This window comes from Globicephala melas, chromosome 1 (genome assembly GCF_963455315.2).
Source record: "Globicephala melas chromosome 1, mGloMel1.2, whole genome shotgun sequence".
Lineage (NCBI taxonomy): Eukaryota > Metazoa > Chordata > Mammalia > Artiodactyla > Delphinidae > Globicephala > Globicephala melas.
In genome coordinates this window covers 33647507-33666579 of record NC_083314.1, presented here as the reverse complement: position 1 = coordinate 33666579, position 19073 = coordinate 33647507, and the positions used below count along the sequence as shown (strand labels likewise).

Below are 19073 nucleotides of genomic sequence, written 5' to 3'. Positions count from 1 at the left end.
AAGGAGGCACCCATGCACCAAGCCCCTGGGAGGGCAAGGCGAGGGTGAGGATGGAGTTTTCTGTTCCCCTGGCTACTGGCCACTCGGAACTTCTGCCTGCCCCTCAGCGGGAGGACTTTCTCCTTGCTCCACGTGTGTTATTCTAAAGTGTTCACTTGTGGGGGCGGGGACATACTAAAAGTGGAATATTACTTTGAATATATATCAAGTTTTTTCTTAATCCCACCCGTAACTCCTCAAAAGGTCTTTCAAATCCTCTTCTTCCCTTTGCAGATCTCTCCCCGTTTGAGATCTCTATGTATGTTGTGCACTATCCTTTGTTTTATGTGTAATTCTCCAGCCAGACTACGTGCCCAGTGGCTGATGCGTGATCCTCTCTACTTTTCACAGCATCCTGCATAGTGTTGGCACCGTGCAGGCACTCAGCAGTCCTGTGGTGCTGATGGGGACGCTAAGTTACGTTATCACGTTTGCCTTCTGGGGCTGGGTACTCAGATAGGTGCCCTGTGGACATGGATTATCTCAGTGAATCCCCACATGGTGCGAGGTGCCAGGGGCTATTAAATCCACTTTTCAGATAAGAAAACTGAGGGTCAAAAAAGTTAAGTAGCCTATTCAAGGTCAAGGAGATTAAGTAGCCTATTCAAAGTCAAAGGGAGGGGCTTGGGTGCAAATCTATGTCTCCCTGGACTCCAAAACCAGAGCTCTGAACACTTAGACATGGCCTATTTCTCCAGATCCTAAATTAACGAGTTAGAAAACCCCTGACCTCATCTTCTACTTCAGGTATTCCTGCCCCAGCCAGGTCTGCCTGTTCCCTTCCTAACCTCCACACTCTCCTGCCTCCAGGCTGGGGGGAGGGGGCAGGAGGAAGGGACCTCAAAGCCCACGTGGTGGTTTTAGGAACCTCCACCAGGATGACTGACCCTGGAAGAACAAGTGGAGGGGGACAGGAAGCTGTGGACAGAGAAGGGTAGGGCATCACGGGGCACGAACATCCTCTTTCTCAGGCCTAGCTGCCTTTCCACTCGGGAGCCACTCTATACACAGACATTACCCGCAGGGCTGACAGTCCCCCAGACACAGTCCTGCCTGAAGCCTGACAGGGTGAGGAAGCCACATCACAGCCCCATGTCCAAGGAGAATAACTGTCACTCCAGCAGAGAGCAGGATACATTTATTTTAACTTCTCAAAGCAAACCTCAATGCTTATGCGTGAGATGCACGGGCGAAAACCGAGGTGCTGAGGTATTGCTGCCTGTATCTCGTGGCCCACCTGGGTTCCTGTCCTAAACAGGAGACGGCAGAAAGAGCACTGAGCTGGGTGTCCTGACTCTTCTGTCACTCTCTGGGCCTCAAGCACCCCATCCCTACAACAAGGGAGTCGCTGCGTGGCTTGTAAAGGGCCTCCCAGATCCTCAGGTCTGCAGCCTGTGACCAGGCTGGGAAGCCACCTTGCCAATCACACGCTGCTGCACCAGCCGGGCTGCAGACAACGGAGAGCTGATGCAGGAGATAGGGCCGTATCCTGGCCCACTCCCTGGGAACTTGACCCCGCTCCCCCTCAACCTCAGGCGAGCTTTGACAGTCTCCCAAGGAAAATGCTGACCTCTGGTCTGGTTGATTCCCAGTTAAACAAAGGACTGCAAGCTGGTGAGCTGGGGACCGTCTTCCCCAGGGCTGGGTCATCTTCCACCTGCCAGCTGACTCCCACGCACCCTCCATGCCCCAGCTGCACAGGCCACAGGAGGGGGGCCAATGCTCCCTGGAGGGGATCATGCCAACATGACTTCAGTGACACATAAGTGATGAGGAAGAGGCCAGAAAGCAGAGTTTATGGGTTACGGCTCCACTGCAGTCCCAGCCCTTGCACAGCTGTCACTCAAATTCAGGCTTTCAGAGCATGAAGTACCCTCAACTTAACTGCTTCACCTTGTTCTATCCAAGTTCAGATTCCATTTCGGCCAGGCACACATGCTCCCCAGTGGCCCGTGAGGGCTTGCCCCATATGGCTTCTTAGCGTTACAAACCAGGCCCTCAAAGCGAGTCACCCAAAGCTCTTCTGTCCTGTATTAAGACCTGCCCCTTTCTTCTAACTACTGCTTAAGGTCTGTTTTCCAGAAAGTCCTCCAGAGTCCACCTCCAATGCACCCTACCTCGTGAGCCCTTATGTGCATGATTTCCAACAGCTACACATGGATTTCCCAAACTTGACTAATATACAGACAACTTCCAAAGGAAAAAAATCCCCAGACTCCCATGGGCACATCCAAGAACCCCCAGGGGTCTGTATACCCCAGTGTAAGAGGTACTGTCTCAAGAAACCAAAATCTAATTTTATGAACAATGTCTTTCAACTGCAAATTAGAATTGCAAAAGAGTTTTCTCTTTTAAATTTTTTTTTAAAAATTTATTGTATAGTTGATTTACAATGTTGTGTTAGTTTCTGCTGTACAGCAAAGTGATTCATTTATACATATATATACATTCTTTTTCATATTCTTTTCCATTATGGTCTATCCCAGGAGTTTGTATATAGTTCTGTGTGCTATACAGTAGGACCTTGTTATCTGTTCTATATGTAATAGTTTGCATCTGCTAATCTCAAACTCCCAATACATCCCTCCCCCACCCCTCTCCCCCATGGCAACCACAAGTTTGTCCTCTATGTCTGTGACTCTGTTTCATAGATAAGTTCATATTTTGGATTCCACATATACATGATATCATATGGTATTTGTCTTTCTTTTTCTGACTTACAGAAGTTTTCTCTTTACAGCTGGTGGAGTAATATAAAAGCACATTGTAAACATTCTCACAGAATCGAATGCAATCCTCTGAGCTACACAGTTTGTCACTTAGTCATCCAATATTTATTGACTGCTTCACATGTGCCAGGCGATGCTCTTAGCAATGGGATTCAGGGGTAAACAAGACATTGTCCCAGCTCCGGAGGAGCAGATCTTCCAGGAGGGGAGGAGGCAATCAAACAGTGAACAAGTAAATACACAAGTGCTGTGAAGAAAAGCAGAGTAGGGAAAGAGGTAAGTGAGGGGTGTGGGAAGAAAGGAAGGGCTGATTTGACACAGGGTGGTCAGGAAGTGATATCAAAGCAGAGGCCTGAATAAGGTGAAGGAGGAGGAGGTGACGGGGGAAACAGCTCTAGGCCAAGGGAATAGCAGGGAAGGGCCCCAAGGCAGCAACCAGCTGGAATCCTGAGGAAGAGCCCAGAGCCCAGTGTGGCAGAAACCAGGGAGCCTGGGGGAGGAACGGGTGGGAAGGGGCCACGTACACTACTGAGTACACCATGGAGGTGAGTCTGACTTTATGGGAAGCATGAAGGGAGGCCACTGGAGGGCTTAAAATAAGGAAGCCATGGCTTTTTCCTTCTCTTTGTCCCCTACCCTGTGTCTTCCTGTGCATCTCGTTGTCCGCATCAAACTGGAAGCCCACTGAGCGCATGGGCTTTTCCCCTCTCATACCAGGAGCTCCCTGAAGGCACAAACTATGTTTCCCCTTCCTTCTGATACCTCCTTTCAGCCTCCAGGACAGGGCCCAAACCCTAAACCCTACCTGCCACCTAAAGTGCAGCAGCTCCACACAGGTGTGGCCTACCTCAGGTGCACCGCTGCCCCCCCCTCTCCCGCCAACTCCCGGCTGGGCCACCTGAGGCCCTTAGAGGAGCCAAGGTGGCAGCTCAGGCAAAGCTGGTCCCTGCCATCACGCTGAAGCGCCGTCATGGAGAACACACCAACACCAAGCCCTGTATCACTGCAACAGCCTGAGGCCTCCACTGCCACCACTGCCCCAAGGGAGCCTCAGCTGCCCGTATCCAGAGCAACCAGCATTTGTGAGTTGCAGTCCCTGGAGGGCAGGCAGCATCACTCTTGCCATTTATTCTGAGTGGAGACACGCTTTTCTCCTGCTGGTTTGGAAGCGCTCAATTCCTAAAAGAGGTGTCCTTGGGCTTCCCTGGTGGCGCAGTGGTTGAGAGTCTGCCTGCCGATGCAGGGGACACGGGTTCGTGCCCCGGTCCGGGAAGATCCCACGTGCCGCGGAACGGCTGGGCCCGTGAGCCATGGCCGCTGAGCCTGCGCGTCCGGAGTCTGTGCTCCGCAACGGGAGAGGCCACAAGAGTGAGAGGCCCGCGTACCGCAAAAAAAAAAAAAAAAAAAAAAAAAAGAGGTGTCCTCATCCACTTTCATCTATTTCCTCTCTCTGTCAGCCAGGTGCAAATGGAGATGCTATGCTGATTTGAAGATGGGATATTCTCCTGGGTTCTATCTGAAGCTGATACTGCATAAAATCTTGCTTCTATATTACCTGGGAACTCAGAGTGGGGAAACTAGGAAAAAAAACAAATCACACACCTGGAAGGAACTTGAGATGTTCCATTCTCCTGCCTCTGAGCCAGATGGCCCCTGGCCCCATCTCACGGCAAAAAAAAAAACTTAAAAAAAATGAATTAAAAACTAAATTAAAATGCTAATAATAAACATTTTCCTTTCCTTAAAAGAGATCCCAGCCTGGGACTCTGATTTCAACGTTTCATATTTCTTTTTGGTCAGGCAGGCAGAGCTTTCTACATTTATCTTACACTATAGGTTACAGCTTAAACATGGGTAAGGATGAGGGGCTTCCTGGGATGAGTGGAAAAGAGAGTCATAGGTTTTCTTTTAAAATAAATAATTTACTGCCCCCTGCTACAGAGGTACTTGCTGATGCAACCTTCGAAAATATGTTCACACTCAAAGCAGGCCTCCATGCGAAAGAAACTGGGCACACCAAGCCGACTTCATCCCAGAAAGAGAGGAATGGCACCAGCAGCTGCTCTTGTGACTGAACCCAAAACCATCTGATACCTAGACTAAGTCAAACCAGATCAGAAACTGTCCCTTCGTTATACTTAAAACCACTTCTCTCGTTCCCACAACTCCTCTCCCTTGAAAGATGCCAAATCTTCGTTTAAATAAAAACAGAACAAACCTAGCTCATTCTCTTCTCTCCATCCCTTTCTGCAGCCTCAGGAAAGAACTCTTTCTGAAGTTCCAGTCTTCACTCTTCCCCTCCTCCCAAAGAACTCCCGTCTTCAAAATAAAAATAAATCCCACAGTCCTCTGTAAAGTCGAGAGGAAAAATATACCTACCATTTGGCTGCCCCCAATCCTGTGAGAAAGCACATCTCGCGGGGTTTTATACATGCACGTTCCTGCAGCTCAAGAGACAGTCCCCGGCCCCCTCTACCTTCTCCCACCTGTGCCTGAACTTCTCATTCTGCTCAGATGGGGCAGCACAAACACAATCAGCTCCACCCCCTGCCAGCTACGTGGGAGGCAGTGAGCCCCAGTTTCCTTGTCTACAAAACAGACACAATTGTACCCATCTTACAGACTGTGTTGGGGGGTATAATCAGACAATGTACATAAAGTGTCTGGCACACACACATGTTAGTTGTTACTGGCTGTTATTTTTGTGGACCACAAATTTCTCGAGAGCAGATACCAACAGTACATAGTTGGATTCCCAGCATTTAGCGCAGTGCCTGGCACATGGTGGATATTTAAAAAAAAATTAAAATTAAAATGTTTGTTAAATAAATCTAGTTGAAGAGGCCATAAGCTTATTTCCCACTGGTCCCCGCTCCATCCTAAGACTGCCTTGGCTGTTCCCCTAAGGGAATGGTTATCCTCGCATAACCTTCTCTCCTACTCAGAAAAATTCCAATAAAACAAACAGAAGAAGGAAAATGCTCTAAGAAAGGGAAGCCTCTCTGCACAACACCTTGCCAGGACTTGCCAGGCCTCTCAAAAGATTTTTCCCCCTCCCCCTGCCTCCTGGATGGTGTTCAGTACCCAGCCGAATAATGAACCATCAGAGAGGATTCCAACCGGTAGCAATTAACACTCTTCCAGCTGGGAACAGATTTAGCTTCATGATGCCCAGATCTACTGATTCCCCTTCCTTCTTCCAGAAAACACCAACTGCTGCCACTCCACTTGGGAGGACCCCACAGATCAAAAAGAGGAACCTGATCAATGAAACAAGATTGGCCAAGTGTCCATACTTGTTGAAGCTGGGTGATGGAGACATGGGGATTCATGATACTACTGTCTCTACTCTTGTATATTCTGAAAAATAAACAAAACCTTGATTAATGATTCCACCTTTTACAGAACTAGGGCAAGGAACCCCAAAGGGTTACTCTTTTCAAATCATAGGGGGAACTCCAGACATGGATTTCCATTATAAAAGAAAAGTTCCAGGAAATACCTCTGGCATTTGAAAGGTCAGGGTGGTATTTAGGTGGTATATAGAAAGAATGTTGGCCTCTGTGAGCTTGGGCAAGTAATTTAACCTCTCTGCCTCTCCTCTGCTTCCTTACCCTTAAAACTCAGGCTTTGTCCCTACCTCACAGGGCTGTCCAGTGAGGCAAAGGAAGTGAAGCTTGTAGTACTGTGACAGCACCTCAAGCGGTACCTAGCCCATAGTAGATGCGGGATAAAATTTAGTTTCTTTTCGTCCCTTAATGGAACAAAGATGTTCTATTGTATTCTAGTATTAAGAAGCTTAGTGGAATCAAACTCCAGAAGTTAGCTGGCGGACAACAGTAACTAAGACACACTAAAAAGAAGGCTTCTAAAGAAAGGAACTCGACTCCATTGCCTGGGAAACCTGAGCTCCCAAATACCCATCCAAGACTGAAGTGTTTGAAGCGCATCATTTGTCATAGGCACTAAGTTAGAAGGGATAGGGCGGCAGGCTAGGAAAGAGAAATGCATCCCTCTCCCAGGCCTCGGGTGGCGGTAGGTTTAAGCAAGAGGAGACACTAGAAGGGACTGCTGAGCATTTGAATACCATGATTACCAGACAGGTATTTGTACACAAATGTTCGTAACAGCAGCATTATTCACAATAGCCAAAATGTAGAGACAACCCAGATAGCCACTGACAGATGGATAAACAAAATGTGCTCTATTTATACAATGAAATAACATTCAGCTTTAAAAAGGAACGGAATTCTGATACTTGTTACAACATGGATGACCCTGGAAGACATTATGCTAAATGAAATAAGCCAGATACACAAATACTGATTCCACTTACTAGATTACTAGAGTAGACAAATTCACAGAGACAGAAAGTACAACGGTGGTCACCAGAGGCTGGGAGAGGCGGGGGAATGGGGAGTTAGTGTTCAATGGGTATAGAGTTTCAGCTGGGGAGGATGAAAAGGTCTGGAGATGGATGGTGATGATGGTTGCACAACGAAGTGAATGTACTTCATGCCCCTGAACTGTACATTTAAAAATGGTTAAAATGGGGCTTCCCTGGTGGCGCAGTGGTTGGGAGTCCGCCTGCCAATGCAGGGGACATGGGTTCGTGCCCCGGTCCGGGAGGATCCCACGTGCCGCGGACTGGCTGGGTCCCTGAGCCATGGCTGCTGAGCCTGCGCATCCGGAGCCTGTGCTCCGCAACGGGAGAGGCCACAGCAGTGAGAGGCCCGCGTACCACAAAAAAAAAAAAAAAAAAAAGGTTAAAATGGTAAATTTTATGTTGTATATATTTTACCATAATGAAGTAATAATAATGATGATGATGATTAAAAAAAATACTATAATGACAACATCCTGGTTTTAGTTTGTATCCCTTTTTCCCAAGGGCTGAAACAACCTTAAAATATCCTCAAATAGGCCCACTTGTAGCATGGGTCAACTGAATCCCAGAAAGGTTAGGCAAACTGTAGCAAATCTTTAGCAATGTGTCCTTCTCCAGCAGGCTGCCACCTAGGATCACTACTGCCATGTAAGAGTCAGTCCTGTCTGCTGCCCTTCCTGTCTGCCCGAGGACGGGGTGGGCTGCAGACCTGACACACGCCGAAAAGCGTGGTGTTGATCAGCCCCAAGCCCCCTGCTGCTTGTCCTCTGGCACCTCCTTGCTGGGCAGGACACACACACACCTCAGTGCCAGAGCCCTCAGGCTGGGCTTGACCAGGGTGTGAGGAGCTGGCCTGTTCACTCCAGCACCCCGACAGAAGCTGCCCTCTGAGGTCTGCATCTTGTGCCTCCCTGCCCCTCGATTCACTCAAAAGCACGCTGGCACTCCAGGGTGAATGTTCCCCAGGAGAGCGGCTTTCAAACCCACTTCGATGCAAAGAATGGCAGCAACAGTGGCAGCACAGCCTGCAGCAGGAGAGAGGACAGACCCCTGCTGCCCCAGCCCTAGCCCCGCATGCTTTCCAACCCGGATCCCACATCCACTTTATGGTTGAGAACAGAATCCTCCACATCCGGAGTTCCTCAGCCATTGCCAGAATTCCCCGAAATCTCCTCTCCCTCTGTTTTCCCTAAACTTACTGCTGAAGCAGAGGGAAGGGAGTGTCTTTCTCCTGGCAATGTATCTGTGTCCACAAATGAGGGCAAAAACAGGCTGAAGGGCTCAGGGAAGGACTGAGAGGGTGCAGAGACCTGGGGAAATCAAATCACTCTTACTCTCCCTTGAGGCTTATCAAACTCTAGAAGTGGCACAAAAAGACCAGCCTATATATACAAATATACAGATATCTAGAACAGCAGAAACAATCTACAATGACCAAAAGCCCTCAGAGGTTGCCTGGGGCCAGGGCCGGGAGGGAAACTGACTGCAAGTGGGATGAGGGAATTTTTAGGGGAGATGAAATAATCTATATCCTGATTGGAGTTTATCAAAACTCATCTGACAGGACTTCCCTGGTGGTGCATTGGTTAAGAATCCGCCTGCCAATGCACGGGACACGGGTTCGAGCCCTGGTCTGGGAAGATCCCACATGCTGAGAAGCAACTAAGCCCGTGTGCCACAATTACTGGGCCTGTGCTCCAGAGCCCGTGCTCCACAGCAAAGAGAAGCCACCGCAATGAGAAGCCCGCACACTGCAACGAAGAGTAGCCCCCACTCGCCGCAACTAGAGAAAGCCCATGCACGGTAACGAAGACCCAACGCAGCCAAAAATAAATAAATAAATTTATTTAAAAAAAAAAAAAAACCTCATCTGACTATACCTTTAAAATGAGTACACTTTATTGAATGGAAATTATACCTCAATACAGTTTATTTTAAAAGTTAAAAAAAAAAAAGAGCTCGGGTAAGAAAGTCACATGCTTTAGTAGTAATTTAGAAGGCAAATCTTAAAGGCTCAGTAAGGAAGACGATACATCCCAAATGACTGTGTATTTACCAGACAATTCTGTGCTGAGTCTAAGAGACCTACAGACCCCTCCTCCCTCCGCCTCTCCCCACTAACCCCAGAATTTCAGAGTCAGGCAGACAAAGACCCCATCAGACCTCTCCTCAGGCTGATGGAAGTAGAATTCCAAATGCTTCCTCAGAAGTAGTTAATAACATCCTGTCTTGGTTGGGAATTTGCGGAGGGGGGAACTGGGTGGCTGGTCCCTCCCATTGGCTTTTAGTGTGTGCTTAGGCCCATTACCCTGCCACTTACATCTTCCCTTACAAAGAGCCCCCAGCAGGGGAGCTAAGAGGCTTGGGGAATGGGAAAGCTCCAAGGAGAGCCCAGAGCCTGGAGACTGGGAGCAGTGATTTTTATGGACTGCACAGGTGCCCACACTCAGCGCTCCTGGACAATCTGCAAGAATTTTGCATTCACAGTCTGTTTTTTGGGAGAGGAAGCACTTCAACTTTCTATTACTGTATTATTCAGGCACTTCCAGACCTATTTTTCTTTTCCCTTCTTCCGGCAAAATATAGTCTATTCTCAGGGACGCATGACTTCTGGGAAGCTCACAGCTTCAGCAGTGTCCCCACACTCCTGGTCTAACCTGGAGGCTGACAGAGAGCAATGGGAGGCTGGGGTCTCCCCTCCACAGAGAAGGGATGGAGAGTTACAAGGAAGGGACATGAACAGGATGCTTGGATTTGCTAAGGGTCAAAAATCCAGCTCCAGGGTAATCAAAATTCAGTTATGTCTACATTAACATCCCCTATCCAATCCACCTTCTTCTAGAGGCTGCATGATTCCTGGAGAATTAAACAGACCCACACTCAAATTCTGACTCTCTCACTTAATCACTGTGTGACCTTAGGTAAGTCACTTAACCTCTCTGTTTCCCCATCTATAAAATGGGGATTGCGGTATCTGCCTCCTCAGATTATTGAAGGAACTGAATGAGGACATACATCAAAAGCACAGGGCAAAAAAAAAAAAAAAAAAAAAGGACAGGGCAGTGCCTGAGGGCAGTGCCTGAGGGCAGCCAGAGAGCATTATGCCACCCTCCACCACCCAACCTCTTCATCCTGACCCTGCTCAGTCCAGAGCAAAATGGAAAGTTACCTCTCTTTTTCAAAAGTGATTATAAATGTGGGCTGACTCCATCACAGGGGCCTCCTTTAAGTTTTGCATACCAGAAAGAGAGTATGCTGCGTTCACACGGAAATGAAAATGTGGGCCTTGAAGTACTTTTAAATGTCAACAGATGTTTGCTTTAGGCATGCAAAGTGTACCAGAATCCATGAGAAGTATAAACTGGGTGAGGTTCAGACCAGGGACAAGACAGAGGTGGGAAGGGGAGAAGGGTGCTGGCAGAGAAAAGGCAGGATCTGGGGCAGATGCAATCAGGACCAGGAGACAGAAAGGCGTAAGGAGGGAGGTGGGTGCAGGACGGTGGGTTAGAACTGTAGGCAGGGCCCTGGAGAGCCTGGCACAGGGCAGAGAGGGGACGGAAGAAAGCCATGATTCGATTTCCCAGGTCCCCAAAGTGCTGGTAACAGCTGAGCTGTGAGGAAGACCCATGAAGTCAGAAACCTGGCATAAACCAGAGGAGGACTCTCACCTCTAGAGACCCCGAGTAAATGGGGCCAAAGGCAGGGCTCAAGGAGACCTGAACCTTGAGCATCCAACCTAGTGTTGGCTCCCAGAGCTAAAGGGGGTGGCGGCAGGAAGCAGCCAGGAGATTGCTGGGTTCCTTCACCTGAGCCAAGGTGAGCAGCAGGGGACAGAACCACCAGCACTTGGCAAGGACAGCCCCCGACGTAGGCCTGGCCCAGCCTAAGACAGTCTGGGCCTGGGAGAGAGACCAATGTGGCCACGTGGCCCTGGACAGAGGGACTCTCCTCCTCCTTCCTCCTGTGCTAAATGATTTCATGGATTTGTTCATTTATCTTCACAAAGGCCAAGAGGCAGGTGTTATTAATATCACACTCGACAGACAAGGAAGCCAGGAGGTCACCCCACCAGGGGCAGAACTGGGACTGGACTCCAGACAGTCTGGCTCCACCACCCACATGTCTGACCATCCTACAACACTGCCTCAAGGGTGCTGTACCCCCTCCTCACGGCAGCAAATCAGGGGAGGAGAGACAGCACCCCCATTCTTCTGAGGCTGCTCCATGGTACAGATCAGGGTGACAGAGGGGCAGAAACTGCATAAGCAGCTCTGCAGCTGGTTGCCAAAAGGGGCCCCCGTCCCTGCCCAGATGCTCACGGATCTCACTAGGGGGCCCTTTGCTCTGGCTCCTACACTGAGTCGGCTTGGAGAGGCCCCAGCTGCCGTCGCTAAACATGTATCCACTACAGACCCTTGTGTCCCGTGTGGGGAGGCCCAGGAACCGGGGCCCTGGCAAAGATAAGTACTGCTTTCTGGGTGAGCAAGGCACATCTGCCTGGGAGTCCATTAACCCACAGGCCACTCCAGAGCTCCCAAGAGCCGTTCCCCTCTCTCAGCCTTCCTCTTGGGGCCTAGGGAATTATCCAGTCTCCCCAGCCTTTCCACATCCCAAACCCCAGTTGGGCCCTTGATGCGCCCAGAAGCCGCTGGTCGTTGACACCCGTGTTACTGACACACGGGCTGGCATCTTTCAGGGACTGGCCAGGGGTCCAGGAAACAGAGCTGCCAAAACCCCAAGAAAGAAAATCCATCGAAGGGTCATCAATCCAGAGTCTGGTCTGCAGGAAGGCCCCCTCCCCCTCCCGAAGAGCTGGATGCTTCTCAAAGATCGCTAAGGAAGAACATTCCACACAGTTCCCTCTCATTGTCGGGAAATACCCGTGCATCTGAGCCACCAAATTAACACATGCTGCTGCCTTCTACTGGGGAGGCGGCACGGCACAAGGGCTCGGGGGGCACAGGCTCTTGTCCAGGGCGGACGGTGTGACACTGGGCAACGTGCCTCACTCCTCTGGATGCCAGCAGAGGACAGCACAGGTTGTTGGGAGAGTTACAGGAGACGACAGAGGTCAAGGCTCCAGCAGTGCCGATCCCAGGGTATGCTCCCAATGAACGGTCGCCACTGTTACGGCTGTTAATGGTGTCCCCATCACCGAGGAAGGCCACCTTACCAGTTCCTCCGGGTACACTGAGAGCACGGCAGCCACAGAGAGCAGCGTGCCCACAGCGTGACTCAGCCTGCTGCCTCTATGAGGAAGGCCCCTGCCTCTGTTCCTGGACCTTCCAGGAACCTCCCACAGCAACTGACAACCATAAACACAGCCAGTAGGAACCCCCGAAAAGCTTGGTGGAGGACACTGGGTCATTCCTCCAGGCCAGGTGCCCAGCCGGGCCAACTCCCACTGGACTGACCACACACACACCCCTACACCCCACCTCCAGCTGTTTCTCCAGCTCTCACGTCCTCGCTAAGCAGAAGAGCATCCAGCAGAGCAGAGAAATTCCAAAAACTGTGCTCCCAAGAGCAAGTAGATGCTTCTAAAAATAGTCACTGTTCCTTCAGACCGTGGGAGGCGGAAGGGGAGCGAGTGCCCACAGCGCCTGCAGGAGTGGAGAGCCCAGGAGAAGCGTCATCCTCTGCAGAGCCTGCTCATCGCCGACCGCCCTGAGGCCAGGGCCAGGGCAGGTGACCCCAGGGATGCGCTGTGCTCACAGAGCCTGTCCTGTTTGCTTTGCGCACACGGGTGAGGGAGCAGTCTGCACGGCTCAAGTCTTAGGGGCGGGTCCCCCCTGCTTTGGGGGAGGTTGTCCCTTTCTGGTTTGAGGCAGGGACGTGATGGCTCAATAACCTAGAATCAGCCCATTCTGGCCCTAATGCAGCCTCAAACCTTCCTAGGCTAAGTGGGGACACTGGATCCTTAATCCAAACAAAAATTTAAAGTCACTGGGTCCAAATCCCTGCCACAGGGAGCCCTGCACCCATGAGGAGGGCAGGACAGACCGTCCCCTCCACCACCTTCCTTTTCCTTCCCATTTCACAACCAAACAAGTACACATCTCTCAGACAGAGTTGCTTGAGATGAAAGGGTTTCCTAACTCAAGGTAGCCCCTAGCCAGGCTGCTTCCAAAGGTCAAAGTGAGCATCGCCAGCTCCCGATGGAGACAGGCGACCCACGCAGCTGACTTCCCCCTTGCTCTGGTTCCGCACCACGTGACAGGGAACCAAGACTCCCCTGAACCAGGACCTGCTCTCCATCCCTGGAAGCCAGCTGAGAGCAAAATGGCCTATTCTCACTTCTTCCTAACCAGCAGCTTGTGCATTCCTGACCTGAGATCCACAGATGCCAAGACTGAGACAGGCCGGGGTACGAAGAGAAGGCTGCTTTGGGCTGGTGGAGCCCAGAGTAAAGGGCTGAAGGAAAGAGAGGGAGAGACTCAGGAAAGACTAACAGAGGAGAGGACCGAGTCACAGAGTTAATGCGGGCTCTGCAATTAGGTCCATAGGCCCGAGTCCTCCCTCTGCCAAAATGCTCTTCGGCATCTCCCTTTCCCAGACACCCCCGCCCCTCAGACCCAAGCTCCCCTGCCCGCCCTCGCCCTTGCCTCTCTTCCTCCTACGTTTCAGTTCATTCAGCACAATCGCTTCTCTCCCTTCTAGGCTGCTTGCTTCACGTTCCTGATTCTAACGCCAAACGGGTCCACTCTCTGGCTAGGAAGCTTCTTGCAGACCTTGTACACAAACACAACTCCAGCATCGTCAGGAAACCATTCACAATTCTAACACATGCCACTTAGGAGACTTTTGAGGCCAAAGCGGTAGGACTCACCTGGGAGGAGGAATGGGGTAGCGATAGGAAGCCAAGGGGTAGGGTAGAGTCGACCCTCCTAGCTCTGTCCTGAAGGAGACGTGGCCAGTTCATGCAGCATCTTCTCAGTCTCCCTCCATGGGGATAGGTGGAGATGGAAAGCTAGGCGTTCCTTAGACCCCAGGCCATCCCAAGGGGCAGATGTAGGACTGAGCAAAATCCCAGCTAGACCTTCCCCTTGGATACTGGCCTCAGAGCAAACACAGCAGCCCTGCCCTCAGTGCAATCCAAATAACTCCTGGCTTCCCTGCTCCTTGCCACCTCCCACTGGCCACCTCCCCAGCCCTCCGTGGCATAAACAGGGCTTTATTATCTCAAGCCCACCACGTCCTCAGAGAGGGCCGTGAATGGAATGCCACACAGTACACTTGTTTATTAATAACCACTCATAACCCCAACCCGTTCGCTCACTCGCTCACCGCTGGATTCCCTCATGAATAATGGAGGAGTTGTGTGGCCCATGACACAAGCCAGGCTGTGCTGCTCAGGCCCCAAGGGGATAGACAAAGAGGGGTGCCAGGCTGGGCCAGGCTCCCCAAGGCGGGAGTGGAATGGGGAGCAGATCCCCCCAGTTAAGATTCAGAGGCATGATGTTTGCGGGGGACCACGGCGTGGAGTGGGTGGTACCGCCTCCCCCCGCCATGAAACCCAAGCCAGGGACGGCAGCAGGTCACGGAACATTTACTCAACACCCACCCTGCCCATCCACATCGTTCTGTGCTGGCCCCGCACAGAACAATGGCTCTCCGTAAACCTCAACGTCAGCCCACTCACTGGTCCACTTCTGCTTCAGGGCCTCAGGACAAACCTGTCTCTCTTCCACTTGACAGCCATCACACATCTGATGGTAGCCATGAGTGTGCCCTCCCTCCAACACTCCAAATCTCCAGGCAAAGTACCTCCAGTCCCTTCAACCACTCCTCATGAAACTATTTCCAGCCATTGCACCGTCCTGCTTCCCCTACGAGGGCCAAACTTCAGAGGGTCAGGCTTTCCCTCAAACTGTAAGGCCCAGCTCTCCTATCCTGCTGGTGAGAGTGTACCCTGCTAACATCCTTCTGGAGGAAAGCTTGGAAATACATTCAAAAGTCTTTAAAATGTTTATGCCCTTTGTTCCATAAATTCCATTTCTGGGAGTAGATCTTAAGTAAACAATCAAGGATAATTAGAATATATAAGTCACACAAATGTTCATCAGAATACTGCTTATAAAGGTAAAAAATTAGAAACATCCTAAACAGCCATCACTAGGGGAAATGTTAGACTATGGCACGTCCATGGTTTGACAGGGTGTAGAGTATGCAAACAAGGGTTCTGGTTCTGCCATTTATTGGCTGTGTTACTTTAGGCGAGTTACTTAGCCTCTCTGTGCCTCACTCTCCTTATTTGTATAACTGGGATAATAAAAGTATCAATCTCAAGTTACAAAGATTCAATGATGACAGTGTCTGATAGATATGGTAAATGGTTAAAATAAAAAGGCATGGATTCTTACTACTACCATAAGCAATGAAATATTACATAGCTATTAAAATGATGAAATACGGTAGAATAATATTTTAATAATATGAAAAATTAAGTGAAAAAAGGCAGATTACAAAAATAGGATAAGAATGGCTACCTTTGGTAGTGAAACTATAGATAATTTGCATTTTTTTGCTTTGTGCTTAATTATATTTTGTAAATTTTCTGCAAAGAACATAAATTACTTTTGTTAACAAGAATAAGTATTCTTGTACTTACGGTGCCATCCCTAGCATGCAGCACAGGGCACCCCTGGTCCTGGATGCTGCCCTTCCTCTGGGGAAGCCAATCTGGCATTGCCTTTGACCATCACATCACACTGCTGCCTTGTATTGAGCGTCAAGTCGATAACCCAGCCCCGTGGCCCTGGCTCCCTCCAGCCCCACACCTTGCCCCCAGCCTGGCCTTTTCCCAGGGGCTGCTGTTGAGCCCTTTTTCTTGCCTGTAATGAACACGGGGCTAGTGGAGTCTGCAAGAGTGTGGGAAGGATAGTTGAGAAAGGCACAACCAGAGTGGAAGGTGCTGGCCTGAGGTTCAGTGCTGCAGTAGAGGGGTACCTCTCAGGTGGGGGGCAGAGGCAGCCCCTTCTCCATCTCAGCAGGGTAGGGAGGGGTTAATGGAGAGAGCAGATTTATCCAACATTGAAGAGGAATAAAGGGTGGCAAGAATCTGAGAAAATCAGGCCAACGTCCAGATTGGGGGTGCACCCAGACGGTGCACCCCCCCACCATCCACTGCTGTAGAGTGTCTTTGGCTCTTCTCATGGAGGTAGCCACACTGGCCAATCCCTCAGAGCCACCTGCAGATAGCAGCCCCTTTCTCAGCCCAGAGCGACGGCCCAGCGGAGAACAGCGCGTGGGGAGGCTTGGCAGCCAGAGGGGAGGAACGCAGTAGAGGGCAGAGAGCTGCGGGGCTGGCTGGCCGGAATGTGGGTCACATTTGCAGAGGACGGCCCGCACCAGCCCAGAACGGCTGTAACAACAGCTGGCCTGGCGTGCCTGGGGCAGAGTTCCGTCCCATCCTAGGCGGGGCAGCCGAGTCCCGCTCACTAACTCAGGATCACTCCCCCCTCACCCACAGCCCCCTCCTAAGAGGACAGGTATGCCACTCTTCCACACCAGAGCAGATCAGCAACGAAATGATTTGGGGGACTGGTGACCTTGCCAGAGTGTGGCTAAGGGACTGTCCATAGGACCGAGGGGACAGGGCGGGGCTGGGTGAGCCTGAGGCCCTCAAACCGCATCTGTTAACTGTTAACTCTTGCGGCTAATGGTCCAGTCTCATCTCTAGGGACATAATTCCCATTTTCCGGAATGAAAAGCAAATTCTACTACAACCAGAAACTTGCTGTCGTGAAGTACTTCATCTAAAGTGGTTAAAAGATAGCTGGGTGACCCCCATCAGAGGAGCTGTAGAAATCCCTGCACAGAGCAGGAGGTGGGCTAAGAGCAACTCCAAGGGCTCGTCCAGTGCCAACACCCCAGGATTACACAAAGCTGGAGGCAGCTGGCAGGAAGCAAATCATTCAGAAGTGAGCCTGGGATGAGAACGGCAGGTGTCCGTAGAGCAGCGTGGCCTAGGATTGTACCACCCAGGTCTGTGGTCCATCTCTGCTGCGCTGTGACTGCTGCTTGGATCTGTTTGTGGTTGTGCCTATGTGTGAGTGTGTGTTTGCGAGTCTGTGTGAAGGCACACACCGGGGAGGGGTTTGGGTCACCACGTGTACGCCCCAGTGAGTGTGAGCACACTTTACTCGGCCGTGTGTGTGTGAAGGTGTCTCAGTGTATGTATATCTAAGTGCATGCCTACCCGCCTGGCTTGGTGGGCTTATGTGTAGGACTAAGGGTATCTGTCTGTCTAGTGGCATGTGCATGCGACTTACGCTATTAGTGTGACTCATTATGTGTGGGTATTTGTCTGTCTGTGCATGTCTACAGGTGTTGCAGTTCACATATATGGTATGGGATGGGTGTCTCCTCGGGTTTATAGGTTGGTATCATCGTGTAGGTATGTGAGTGCAAATATGTGTAAGTTATGATAGATGTTTGATGTGTGGGTCTCTTAGTCTCATGCGTGTGTTTGTCCTGGTTCCTATATGCATGTCTGTGGGTGTGTATGTCTACCTTGATGTCTGTACTACCTGTGTGTGTGTGTCTGCACATGCGCGTGCTTGGGTGTGCAGGAGCAGAATGAGGACGGGGAGGGGCGGTCTCACGGTCTCCCTGCCGCTCTTCAGTCAGGAACAACACTGAATGAATCTTCCACCTGCAAACCCTGCAGGGGCTCCCTGTTTCTGCAGAATAAAACCCCCCTCCCCCAGTCTGACACCTAGGGAACTCCATGTCACCGTCCAGTAATCTGACTATACTTGTTTTTCTCCAAATGTCCGAGATAGCTCACCTTCACCTCTGCTTTTTTCTGTTTCTCTGCCTAGAGTTCCCTTACCCTGTCTCTGCCCAACAAAATCTTACTCATCCTCTAAGGCCAATACCACCTCCTCCAGGAAGCCAGTCCAATCCTCAGACCATTCCTACCTTCAGCTTCCAAGCTAATTACGTATATCCCTCACTAAGCACAGATCCCGTTCTCCTTTCATTGCAATGATGTGTGCAAGTATTTCCTCCACTATCGGACGATGAAGAACTTAGAGTCAGGAACTTCATCCTGTCCTTTGTGGCTCCCCAGGTGCCTGGTTCAATGTCTGGTACACAGAGGCCTGCAGTAAATGTTTACTGAACTATATGACTTGACTTCAGCTACCCAGCAAGCTGAAAATGGAAACAACATTGATATTGTCTTGGGGCCTTTAGAATTGGGCAAGTATAAGACATAGGCTTGCGAGTCCCCAGCCCTGGTGTGCTGTAGGGCTAGGAAAAACCAATTACCCTCTCCAGACTCAGGCTCTGTGTCTAAAGGAGCCGCTTCCGAGAAAAATTGCCCAAGGTCAAATGGGACAGTTGGGCCAGCTTCTTCATTCTTGTGAAGCATGGTTACCTAAGAACTGACCTCTCTCAGGGGCTGGGCACTGCTCCAAACGTCCCATCCACACTGGAATTCATACGGCCGGCTGCTGCAGCCAGGATGGAGTCCAGTTACCAATTTTCCTTTAGCAACTCTACACGCACACGCCCAATCCCAAGGTTCTCTCACGTAGGTTGAGCTTTTGCACTGTGAAGGTGCAGCCTATTCTGCCTTCCCACCAGCTAGATCTCCAGCCTCTGGAGCAAGACCCTGGCTCACGATGATGGGGAAGGGAGCAAGTAGCACTCTTCAAGTCCTGGCACCACGAGAAAGATCCCCTGAACAAAGAATTGAAGAATAACGGCGGTGTTTGACTCATACTTTGGGGAAATCTACCAGAAAGGCTAAAATTCTACACCCAAAATTGACATTACTAAATGTTGGTAAAGATGTTGTTGAACACATACACTGCTGGTAGAAGAATAAACTGGCACAGTCACTTTGGAAGACTGTTCAGCAGTGTGCACTCAAGCTCAGCATACTTACACCCTGTGGTCCAGCAGTT

At 50.4% G+C, this 19073-nt stretch overlaps 1 protein-coding gene across 10 annotated transcripts in view; it reads right to left on the bottom strand.

The window, feature by feature from the left end:
- NFASC (neurofascin) overlaps positions 1 to 19073 on the bottom strand; it is a 189229-nt gene that overhangs the window by 136356 nt on the left and 33800 nt on the right. For 3 of the 10 annotated variants that reach the window (XM_060293465.1, XM_060293469.1, XM_060293474.1), the window contains exon 1: positions 13985 to 14236. The exons of 1 other annotated variant lie outside the window; for it this stretch is intronic. The gene's annotated coding sequence lies outside the window, so the exon portion shown is untranslated. Of the gene's footprint in view, positions 1 to 13984; positions 14239 to 19073 lie in introns of those variants that run through there. 6 more of the 10 variants (XM_060293350.1, XM_060293437.1, XM_060293385.1 and 3 more) reach the window with 5 other exon arrangements.